Raw genomic sequence first — 9,298 nt, forward strand, 5'->3', positions numbered from 1 at the left:
AGTTGGTGTTATTTTCCTGGGGGACCAGTGCAGTGCACTGAGCTCAGCGAGTTCTTGCCGAGCTCAGCACATGAGCAGCTCACTGTTGTCCCCTGCAGTCTTTTCTTTTTTTTAAGATTTATTTATTTTTATTACAAAGTCAGATATACAGAGAGGAGGAGAGAGGGAGAGGAAGATCTTCCATCCAGTGATTCACTCTACAAGTGATCGCAATGGCTGATGCTGCACAGATCTGAAGCCAGGAACCAGGAATGTCTTCCTGATCTCCCACGTGGGTAGAGGGTCCCAAAGCTTTGGGCCGTCCTCGACAGCTTTCCCAGGCCACAAGCAGGGAGCTGGATAGGAAGTGGAGCCGCTGGGATTAGAACCGGTGCCTATATGGGATCCCGGCATGTTCAAAGTGAGGACTTTAGCTGCTAGGCTACGCCGCCGGGCCCTGTCCCCTGCAATTTTAAATTCTTTGCCACACTGTAAGAAATGACACCTGACGTGCCTCTAGTGATTTCTTGATCTTCTGGCCGTCAGGTCTGAGGGCTACCCAGACCTATATTGGGTAGAACCTGTAGGATGCCACATTGTTACAGTACACTGAGCCAGAAATGAATTCACTCTCAGCTCTGTGCATGCGCAGTACTGTCCATGGTCCTTGTTTGCTTAAACAAAATGGCACCCGATGTGGTTCTATGGGGCAGACTGGGTTGTAAAATCCACCTGTTCCCACACTGCCCGTCTGTGGTCTGCGGCTCTGTCTCTGCTTCTGGTGAAATTAACCGGACCAGCAGGACAGGCAGTTCTTTGTCTGGGTTCACCTCCTGAGTTCCCGGTGACAGTCCCTTCCCACCTGGTTGCTGCTGGGTTTCGGCTGCCAGTGGAGTTTAGCCAGCACAACTACACAGTGTTGTCTCTGCTACTTTCCTGTGTGTGTCAGTGTCCAGGTACCCCTCTGCTATTGTTCTGTCCTCTCCTGTTTCCTCGAATGTGCCCTCTCTGGTTCACACTGGACAGTATTTCTCTGTGTAAACGTGTCCTTACCCTATTCTGCTATCTTGATTCTCACAGATGAAGTTTATTGTGTCTCCTTGAGGGCCCCTCCTGTCCAGTTTTCTCTGAGTCCCTGGGGGAATGAGATGTGTGTCCAGTGTGCCCTGAGGCCTGAAACTGAGTCCAGAGCTTGGTTTCTGTGGTGCCCATGTCCTACAGAAGGTGCCGATTGGGCTAAGCCTACATTTGAGTACCCAGAACATGTTTTTGTTAGGATTTCCGTTATTACCAGAGAGCTTGAACATTTTTTTCATATGCCTGTTAGCCATTTGGCTTTGTTCCTTTGTAAAAGTGACTGGCCATTTCCTGTGCCCATTTCATGACTGGTTTGCTTGTTCTGTTGTTTTGGTTGTTCTGGAGTTGCTTGTATATTCTGGAGATTAAGCCCTTATCTCCTGTGTAGTGTGCAAAGATATTCTCCCATTGTGTTGTTTGCTTCTTTTACTTTGATGATTGTTTCCTTGGCTGTGCAGAAATGTCTGAGTTTGATGTAGTCCCATTTGTTTGTTTTGGTCTTTATTGCTTTTGCTTTTGATGGTTTTTCTAGGAAGTCAGAGCCTACATCTATATTTTGCAGAGTGTTTCCAACTTTTTCTTCCAGAGGTTTGCTGGTCTCTGGGTGTAGGTTTAGATCTTTCATCCATTTAGATTTGATGTTTGTGTATGGTGAAATGTGTGAGTCATGCTGCTTATTTTTGCAGGCTATTAGCCAGTTGTCCCAACAACATTTATTGAAGAGACCTTCATATTTCCTGGATTGGCTTCTGTTTTCTTGTCGAAGATTAGATGGTTGTGCATGTGTGGGTTCCTTTCTGATATTTCTATACTATTCCATTGGTCTTCCTCTCTGTATTAGTGCCAGTAACAGGTTGTTTTGAAAGCTGCCATCCTATAATATGTCCGAAGAGCTGGGATTGTGATCCCTCCTGCTAAGTTCTTATTCTTCAGGATAGTTTTGTCGATTCATGCTTTTATTTTCCGGTTTGTTTCTAGATGAATGTGTGAATCATTTCTCCAGCTCTGTGAAGAATGCTCTTAGCATGCTGATTGAAATCACATTGAATGTAGATATTGCTTTTGCTTTTGTTGATATGGACGTATTGAAGATGTTGACTCTACCCATCCACGAACTTGGTATGTTTCTCCACTGTTTGAAGTCTTTGATTTTTTGTCTTAATGTTTTATAATTTTCATCAGAGACTTTCCACATTATATATATTTTTTTAAGATATATTTATTTTTATTACAAAGTCAGATATGCAGAGAGGAGGAGAGACATAGAGGAAGACCTTCCGTCTGATGGTTCACTCCCCAAGTGAAATCAACGGTTGATGCTGTGCCGAACTGAGGCCGGGAACCAGAAACCTCCTCTGGGTCTCTGGAGTGCAGGTTTCTAAAGCTTTGGGCCATCCTCGACTGCTCTTCCAGGCCACAAGCAGGGATCTGGTAACAAATTTAGGAAAAAACTCTTGTGATTTTTTTTTTACTGTGTATAAAAATGTGGTGTATGGAATTTTGTAGTTGTACAAGTCACAACTAATTTAGTGGGTTGAAACTTCACAGTTTCAGTGCATTGGGAACTGGACACGGCAGCTGTGTTTATGTTGCAGCTGTGATGTTGGCCTCTGTGGTGTTTCTGTCTTCCCCTGGATCTCTCCAAGGGCTGTGCTGCTGCTGAAATGTGTCCTTTGGTTTCAGTTGTAAAGGTTTAAGCTGTCTATTAGCAATGAACTTGGCCCAGAGAGGAATTTTGTACTCTTTTAAGATACTATTTTCATTGCAAAGTCAGATACACATAGACCAGGAAAGACAGAGAGGAAAATCCTGAATCCTCCCAAATGATTCACACCCCAGTGGCCTCAGTGCTTGAAACTGAGTCAGTTAGGGTTAGGGTTAACGGGAAAATCCTTGCGGCCCTGCCTGCAATGGAACAACACTCTTCACCCCTTCATGTCCCCCACATCTGCACGGACCCCAACACAAAGGAGCCTGTGAGTGCAGGGTTGGCCTCATGAGAAAGAGGATTTTGTGTTGAGCGAGTGTCTCATGGGAGAGGGATCCATGTGTGCAGGATGATCTTGAGTGACTGGGGTCATTGACGGCAGGATCGTACTTGTACAACTGGGACCTGTCTGTGCAGGTCAATCTTGTGCAACCTCGTTCTGTAATAGAGGATGGACTTGCATTTTCTGTGACTCCCTGGAAGACAAGGATCTGTGGGTTTAGGGACAGTCTTATGAGACAAGTGACTTGGGTTCAAGCATGGCCTGTGAAGTGTGGCTGTTGGGGTAGATGTATGGCCTTCTGCAACTTTGTATGCAGGCCAGTGGATGCATGGGTGTCCTTGTGAGACAGGGGCCTTTCTGTTCACAGTATCCATGTGTGAGAAGCATCTGTGTATGCAGGAGGAGCTGGTCCAACAGAAGCTTTGAGGTGCATAGATGGTCTCCTGTTTTAGGGACTTGTGGGTGCAGATTGTACTCACTTGGCATTGGCCTTTAGTTGTTAGCATGGCCTTGTGCAACAGAGCCTGGGGGTGAAGACAGGCTTGTGTTACTCTGGCCTTTTTGTTGCAGCACAGCAGTGGGTGGTCATGTGGCCTGCTGAGGGAGCAGAGTTGGTGGCCAAACCCGGCTGTCCCTGGAGCAGAGTGTGATAGAACAGGCAGACAAGAAGGTGCCTTGCAATTACCAACCTAGTTTGGCCCTGGGGGCAGCAACCAGGTTGGAAAGGCATATCGCCTGGGGCCACAGAGACCCAGGAGAGTGGAACTGACAGCAGAGTTGCTGCTTTGTGATTAGCCCTTTGAGGAAGCAGGTCACTGGCTGAGCCTGCCTGGCCCAATAGCAGGGAAAGGCCAATGGCACAGGCAGGCCTGAGGACCATGGGGGCAGGCACCTGAGCTGGCCTGGCCCTGGAGTGATTGGCAGGTGCTCTTGGGTATAGGAGGTACCACCAGAGCTGGTCTGGCCCTGGAGGGTCAGTCATGGAGGAGGGGTGTCATGCTATGATGTGGGGTCCCTGGCCAAGCAGATCTGGCCCTGGAGGAGCTGGTAGGTGAATAGGTGGGCAGCCTTATGTGCCAGACTCAAAGCCAAGCCAGCCTGTGCCTCTTGCAGTGGCCACAACAGGAACACTAGAGGTTTGATGTCCCCAGGGCAAATGATCCTAGCTGTGAGTGCCAGGCAGAGTGGCCGGATATGCCAACTGGTGCGTAAGGTTGCCAGGAAATGACCCCCAGCTGTACAGTGGCTGTGCAGTGGAGCATCTTACTGAGAGAATAGGTTCACTGCCTGTAATTGAATTTCCCTGGAGTAGTGGCGCTGCAGTGTCCCTGATGATCTAGGAGTGTGCCTTGCAATAGCCCAGCAAGCCTGGTCCTAGAGCAGCAAGCAGGATGGCAGGCAGGCATGCTTCATGTGTAGCGTCTGTTGGCTGGGCTGGCCTGGCACTCTAGTGACCAACAGGTTGGCTATGGATGTGGTGTCTGTTATCGAAATGGGTATGGCCCTGCAGCAAGCAAGCAAGTGGGGTGGTGTGGTGGGCTTTCTACATGTTCATGGACTAGGTGGAGCCAGGGTGGCCCTGGAACAGGTGCTGGGCAGTGGGTGGCTGTGGGAGCTGGTGGAGGTGTTTGCTGCAGACCCTGCCTTGCTGTGGAGCAGCGGCCATGGGGGCCTGTGATCTGGGTTCAGTGGGATGCCAGCCAAGCCTTAGTGGCACCAGAGAAGCTGGTACACTGGGAGTACAGAAGGCTCTGCCAGAACTGTTTGGGCACTTAAATGGCAGGGAAGGCAGCAGGGTGGACATGTTTTCCTGTGGGAGATTCAGGTCCTGTGGGCTGGTGCTCTAGGGTCACCGTGTAGAACGGGGCCAGCCTTCAGTGCCTAGTGGGCCAGCAGTCTGCTGAGAGCAGGGTCATTGGCAAAACCCACCTGTTCCTGAAGTAGCTGCTGGGACACCACATGAGGTTGAATGGCCCCGGAGCAATTGGCAGACAGCCTGGAACACAAGGGTTATCAGTGTGCTGGCCTAGCCCTGGAGTGTACAGTGGTTGGTGGGGGTTACAGGCTGAATTGGAATGGCCATGAAGGAGCCAGTGGGGTGGTGGGACAGACAGAGGAGAAGTGAGTACGGTACTGGCTGGACCTGGAGCAACTTTCAGGCTGGCTAGAAAGTCAAGGGATGTCAGCAAGCAGGCCTGGCCCTTGAGTGGATGGTGGGCCGGGGTGCAGGGGCACCTGCTAAGCCAGAATGGCCCTAGAGCAGTGGGCAGCCAAGCAGCCTGCTGAAGGTGTGAGTTCACTGGTCAAACCCAGTCTGCCCTGTGCATCGGACATGGTGGCATGACTGGTTGGGCAGTGGCGTGCCTGTCGACAGCTGACTGAACCAGGTCCTAGAGCAGTGAGCAGTGTGGTGGGCAGGCCTACTTTGTTTGCAGGGCATTTGGCCGAGCTGGCATGAGGTTGCAAGTGACAGGCAAACTTGGGACGTGGTGGGGTGACCCTGCAGTGGTAATCAGGGAGGTAGGGCACGCAGCCTTAGGTTGTGGGGTGTTGGCCAAGCCTGACTAGCCATTGAGGGGCTGGTAGGCATGTCGAGAATGTGGGAAGCTCCGCAGAAAAGGGTTTGGGTCCTAGAACCTTAGTCATGGCAGCATTGTGTGCATGCTCTGGCATAGGGGATTCAGTTCCTGTGGGCTCGTGCCACAGCTGGCCGTCCGAACAGGCCTGGACCTATGGCAGCTGGCAATTGAGCAGTCTATTTAGGGAGTGGGGATGTGTGCGAGCCCACCTGTGCCTGGAACAGCTGATCTAGTGGTGATCTAGTGGTGTGTGGGTGCTGGCTGAGCCTGCCTGATGCTGGAGCAGCTTGCAGGCAGGCTTGGAACATGATGGGTCTCAGTGAACTGTCGTGGAACTAGAGTGGAGGTGGTTGGGTAGCAGGGGTCACCAGCTGAGCCAGAATGGCTCTAGAGCAGTGAGCTTGGTGGTGAGGCTGGTGGTTTCTAGGAGCTTGGGAGGTGCTGGCCTAGCCCACCTAGTCTGGATCAGCTGGTAGGGCGGTGTCTTAAGCAGGCTAGAGGTACCAGAGTTTCTGTCCAAGCTGCCCTGTGCCTGCTGCAGCAGCCATGGCAAAAGTGCGAGAGGTGTGGTTAGCCCAGGGCAAGTGAATATGGCCTTGAAGCACCAGGCAGGGCAGCAAGGTGTGCTGGCCGGTGCTGCAGGGTTGCCAGCCCAATGGGCCTGGCCCTAGAAGGGTGGGTGGCTAAACAGCTTGCTAAGGGGGTAAGGCTCACTGCCTGAGCCCTACATGGCCCTGGAGTCCCCGGTAAGGATGGTAAGGATGGAAAGAATACAGGGCTGGAGGTTTAGGGACGTGCCTGTATCTTGTCGACAGAACCCGGCCTTGGAGCAGCAAGTGTGGCACAGCAGACAGGCCTGCTTTGTGTGTGGGTGGACCTAGGCCACCTAAGGGTTAAGGTTCCCTAAGTCCCTCTGGTCCCAGATGGGCGGCCACAGCTAATTGGGGAGCTCCTGTTGGGGAGCTAGGCCACACGCAGTCATGCAAAAATCCTGCAAGTGATCCCTGCTACTTATGCTACACATTAAGTTATCCTGTTCAAGAATCGCGTGGCATCCATGACCATGTTCTAGTATGATTCACAGTGCTTTAGCAGTCCAAATCCAATTAATGCTAGTGTTGCAAAAAAGCCTTTGATTGACCTGGATCAACTTAACCTGGGAGCTGTGTGCCCTTCCCCACCTTAGTTTTTTCCACAACTCTCTAGTTTATTCCTCTGTTTTTCTCTTGCATATTCCTTCCTTCCTTCAGCTCTGCCTATCTCTCTTTCTTCATTACCTTCTCCCCCACCCTTTCTTCCTTCCTTGCTTTGTTCTCATCTGCTAATTTTTCCACAAGGAATGCAGATGTATCATAAACATTCTTTTTTTTTTCTGTCATTGAACTCTAAACAACAGATAAAATGAATTTGGCTTTCATTCTCCTTTTGACTGCTGTCCCTGAGCTGATTTCTGGTAATCTGATCCAGCTCTTGAAGGCCACCTCTAATGTCTTCTCTTTTTTGCTTTCTTTCCTTTTCCTTGCTCCTTTCCCTTCTGTTTCTCCCCCCACCTGCGTTCTTTCCATTCTCTCCCTTCTTTTAAATGTATTGCAGCCTTAAAATTGAGAAACTTGGCCGGTGCAGATTGCTCAGCATGGAACTGTATGTCTAGAAGTTGTGAAGCCTCCAACACCCCCACCGACACCCCACCTCTTCCCCAATCCTTGTTGAAACAGGCAGCTGCTGTCTGGGAGCAAACCAGTATCCTGAGCCGGAAGTCGAGGCTGTGCCTCCCCAACCCAGAGTCATGGCAACACGCATGGAGCACGCAAGGAGCCGTGAGTTCTCCTATCCACACTAAAGGCTCATCTTCACCCAGAAGCCTGTTGGAAGTTCCAGGAAGCTTCAGTCTCCCCTCTGAGATGTAATTGCAGCAGAAGCTCTTTCTCTGCAAAATGAAGATGTCACCAACTCTAAAGATGAGATAGTTTCACTGGCAAGATGTATTTCCTACCTTATTTTAGTGAGTTGTTCCTCCACATTCTCTTAGAAACCCATTCCCTTTGCCTTCCTTGTGGAAAACAGCAACCTGCAGGGCTCTCTCTGTTGGCCCCTCCTGTGAGTTGGTTATCGGCACAGACCTTGTCCACAAGGTACGATGGTACTTGTCGGTGCAGGAGAGAAGCAGTGTGCACTCCCAGCAGCCATGGCCTTCACAGCAGCTCTGTTTAATTCCCTGATTTACTGAGGTACTGCAGCTGGAAAAAAAAAACACTGTTCCATGTGCATTAGAATCATAAGATTTCATGCGTCGTGAATGCTCTGTTCTGACATTTGATTTTGGCAAAGGACTGTCCCACTCTGAACATTCATAAAGTTTCTATCACTGGTGAATTTTCTATTTCATGAGAACAGATTTTCATAAAAAGGAATTTTTAAAAGTCATTACTGTCATATCTGTCCCCCTTGTTTGACTTTACTGATGTCCATAAGATGTGGTTTAAACAGAAAACATTTCCAGTCATATATTTTTTTAATTTATTTATTTTGTTTTAAATATTTATTTTTATTTATTTATTTTTTATTGGAAAGGCGGATATACAGAGAGGAGAGACAGAGAGGAAGATCTTCCTTCCTATGATTCACTCCCCATGTGAGCGCAATCCGAAGCCAGGAGCCTCTTCCGGGTCTCCCATGCGGGTGCAGGGTCCCAAAGCTTTGGGCCGTCCTCAACTGCTTTCCCAGGCCACAGGCAGGGAGCTGGAAGGGAAGCGGGGCTGCCGGGATTAGAACTGGCGCCCATATGGGATCCTGGGCGTGCAAGGCGAGGACCTTTAACCACTTGCGCCACCGCGCTGAGCCCTGAATTGCCACTTTTTAATGGAACTCTTTTTTTTTTATTTAAAGATTTATTTTATTTTAATTGGAAAGGTGGGTATACAGAGAGGAGAAACAGAGAGGAAGATCTTCCGTCCCATGATTCACTCCCCAAGTGAGCGCAACTGCGGATGCTATGCCAGTGCGAAGCCAAAGCCAGGAGCCTCTTCCAGGTCTCCCACATGGGTGCAGGGTCCCAAAGCTTCATTAGAACAATGAAGGCCTGGCGAATGTAACTTCGAATAGGATGTTAGCCTAGAGACTCCAAAAGAAGCAGAGATTGGAGATAGGCTATTTTCGAAAAGTTGGAACCTGGCAATTGCCAGGGACTGGGAGAAATCTCAAATCCTAAAGCACAACTGCTAAATCTTTGTTTTGAGAAACATACACTTAGTGGTTGTTGTAGTATAACTAGGGATATAGGCTACATAATTTACTGATGCAAGTGTGTTTTGGCAATAGAATCTACACAAGGTAAGAAAGATGGAAAGCTTGAAAGGAAGGCAGTTCATGCACACTCATGGAGGGGCATGAATGGATGAACACTCTATTTCTGCATCACCATAGAATGATTTAGGGCCAAGGCAAGCTGAGTTCTGTCTGCTGGATTCTAAATAAATTCTGGGGAAAAAATGTTTGCCTTTCTAGATTTTAATTTTAGCCTTTTTACTCTGCATTTTATGCTTATGTTTTTAAGTTTGACAAGTAAATGGAACTTCGAAAGTGAAAATAGTTCCTGGGTTTTCCAGGTTCATACATAAATTTTAAAAGGCTGCAGTTCTTGATTTTTTTCTGCTTAATCTTAGCTATAATTTA

General features: G+C 48.9%; 1 protein-coding gene across 1 annotated transcript in view; it reads left to right on the plus strand.

Moving 5' to 3' along the window:
* Positions 1 to 9,298, plus strand: part of LOC121167455 (dynein heavy chain 14, axonemal-like) — a 404,109-nt gene that overhangs the window by 36,125 nt on the left and 358,686 nt on the right. The gene's annotated exons all lie outside the window — the stretch shown is intronic.

Source organism: Ochotona curzoniae, unplaced genomic scaffold (genome assembly GCF_017591425.1).
Source record: "Ochotona curzoniae isolate NIBS_2020 unplaced genomic scaffold, NIBS_Ocur_1.0 patch371, whole genome shotgun sequence".
NCBI lineage: Eukaryota > Metazoa > Chordata > Mammalia > Lagomorpha > Ochotonidae > Ochotona > Ochotona curzoniae.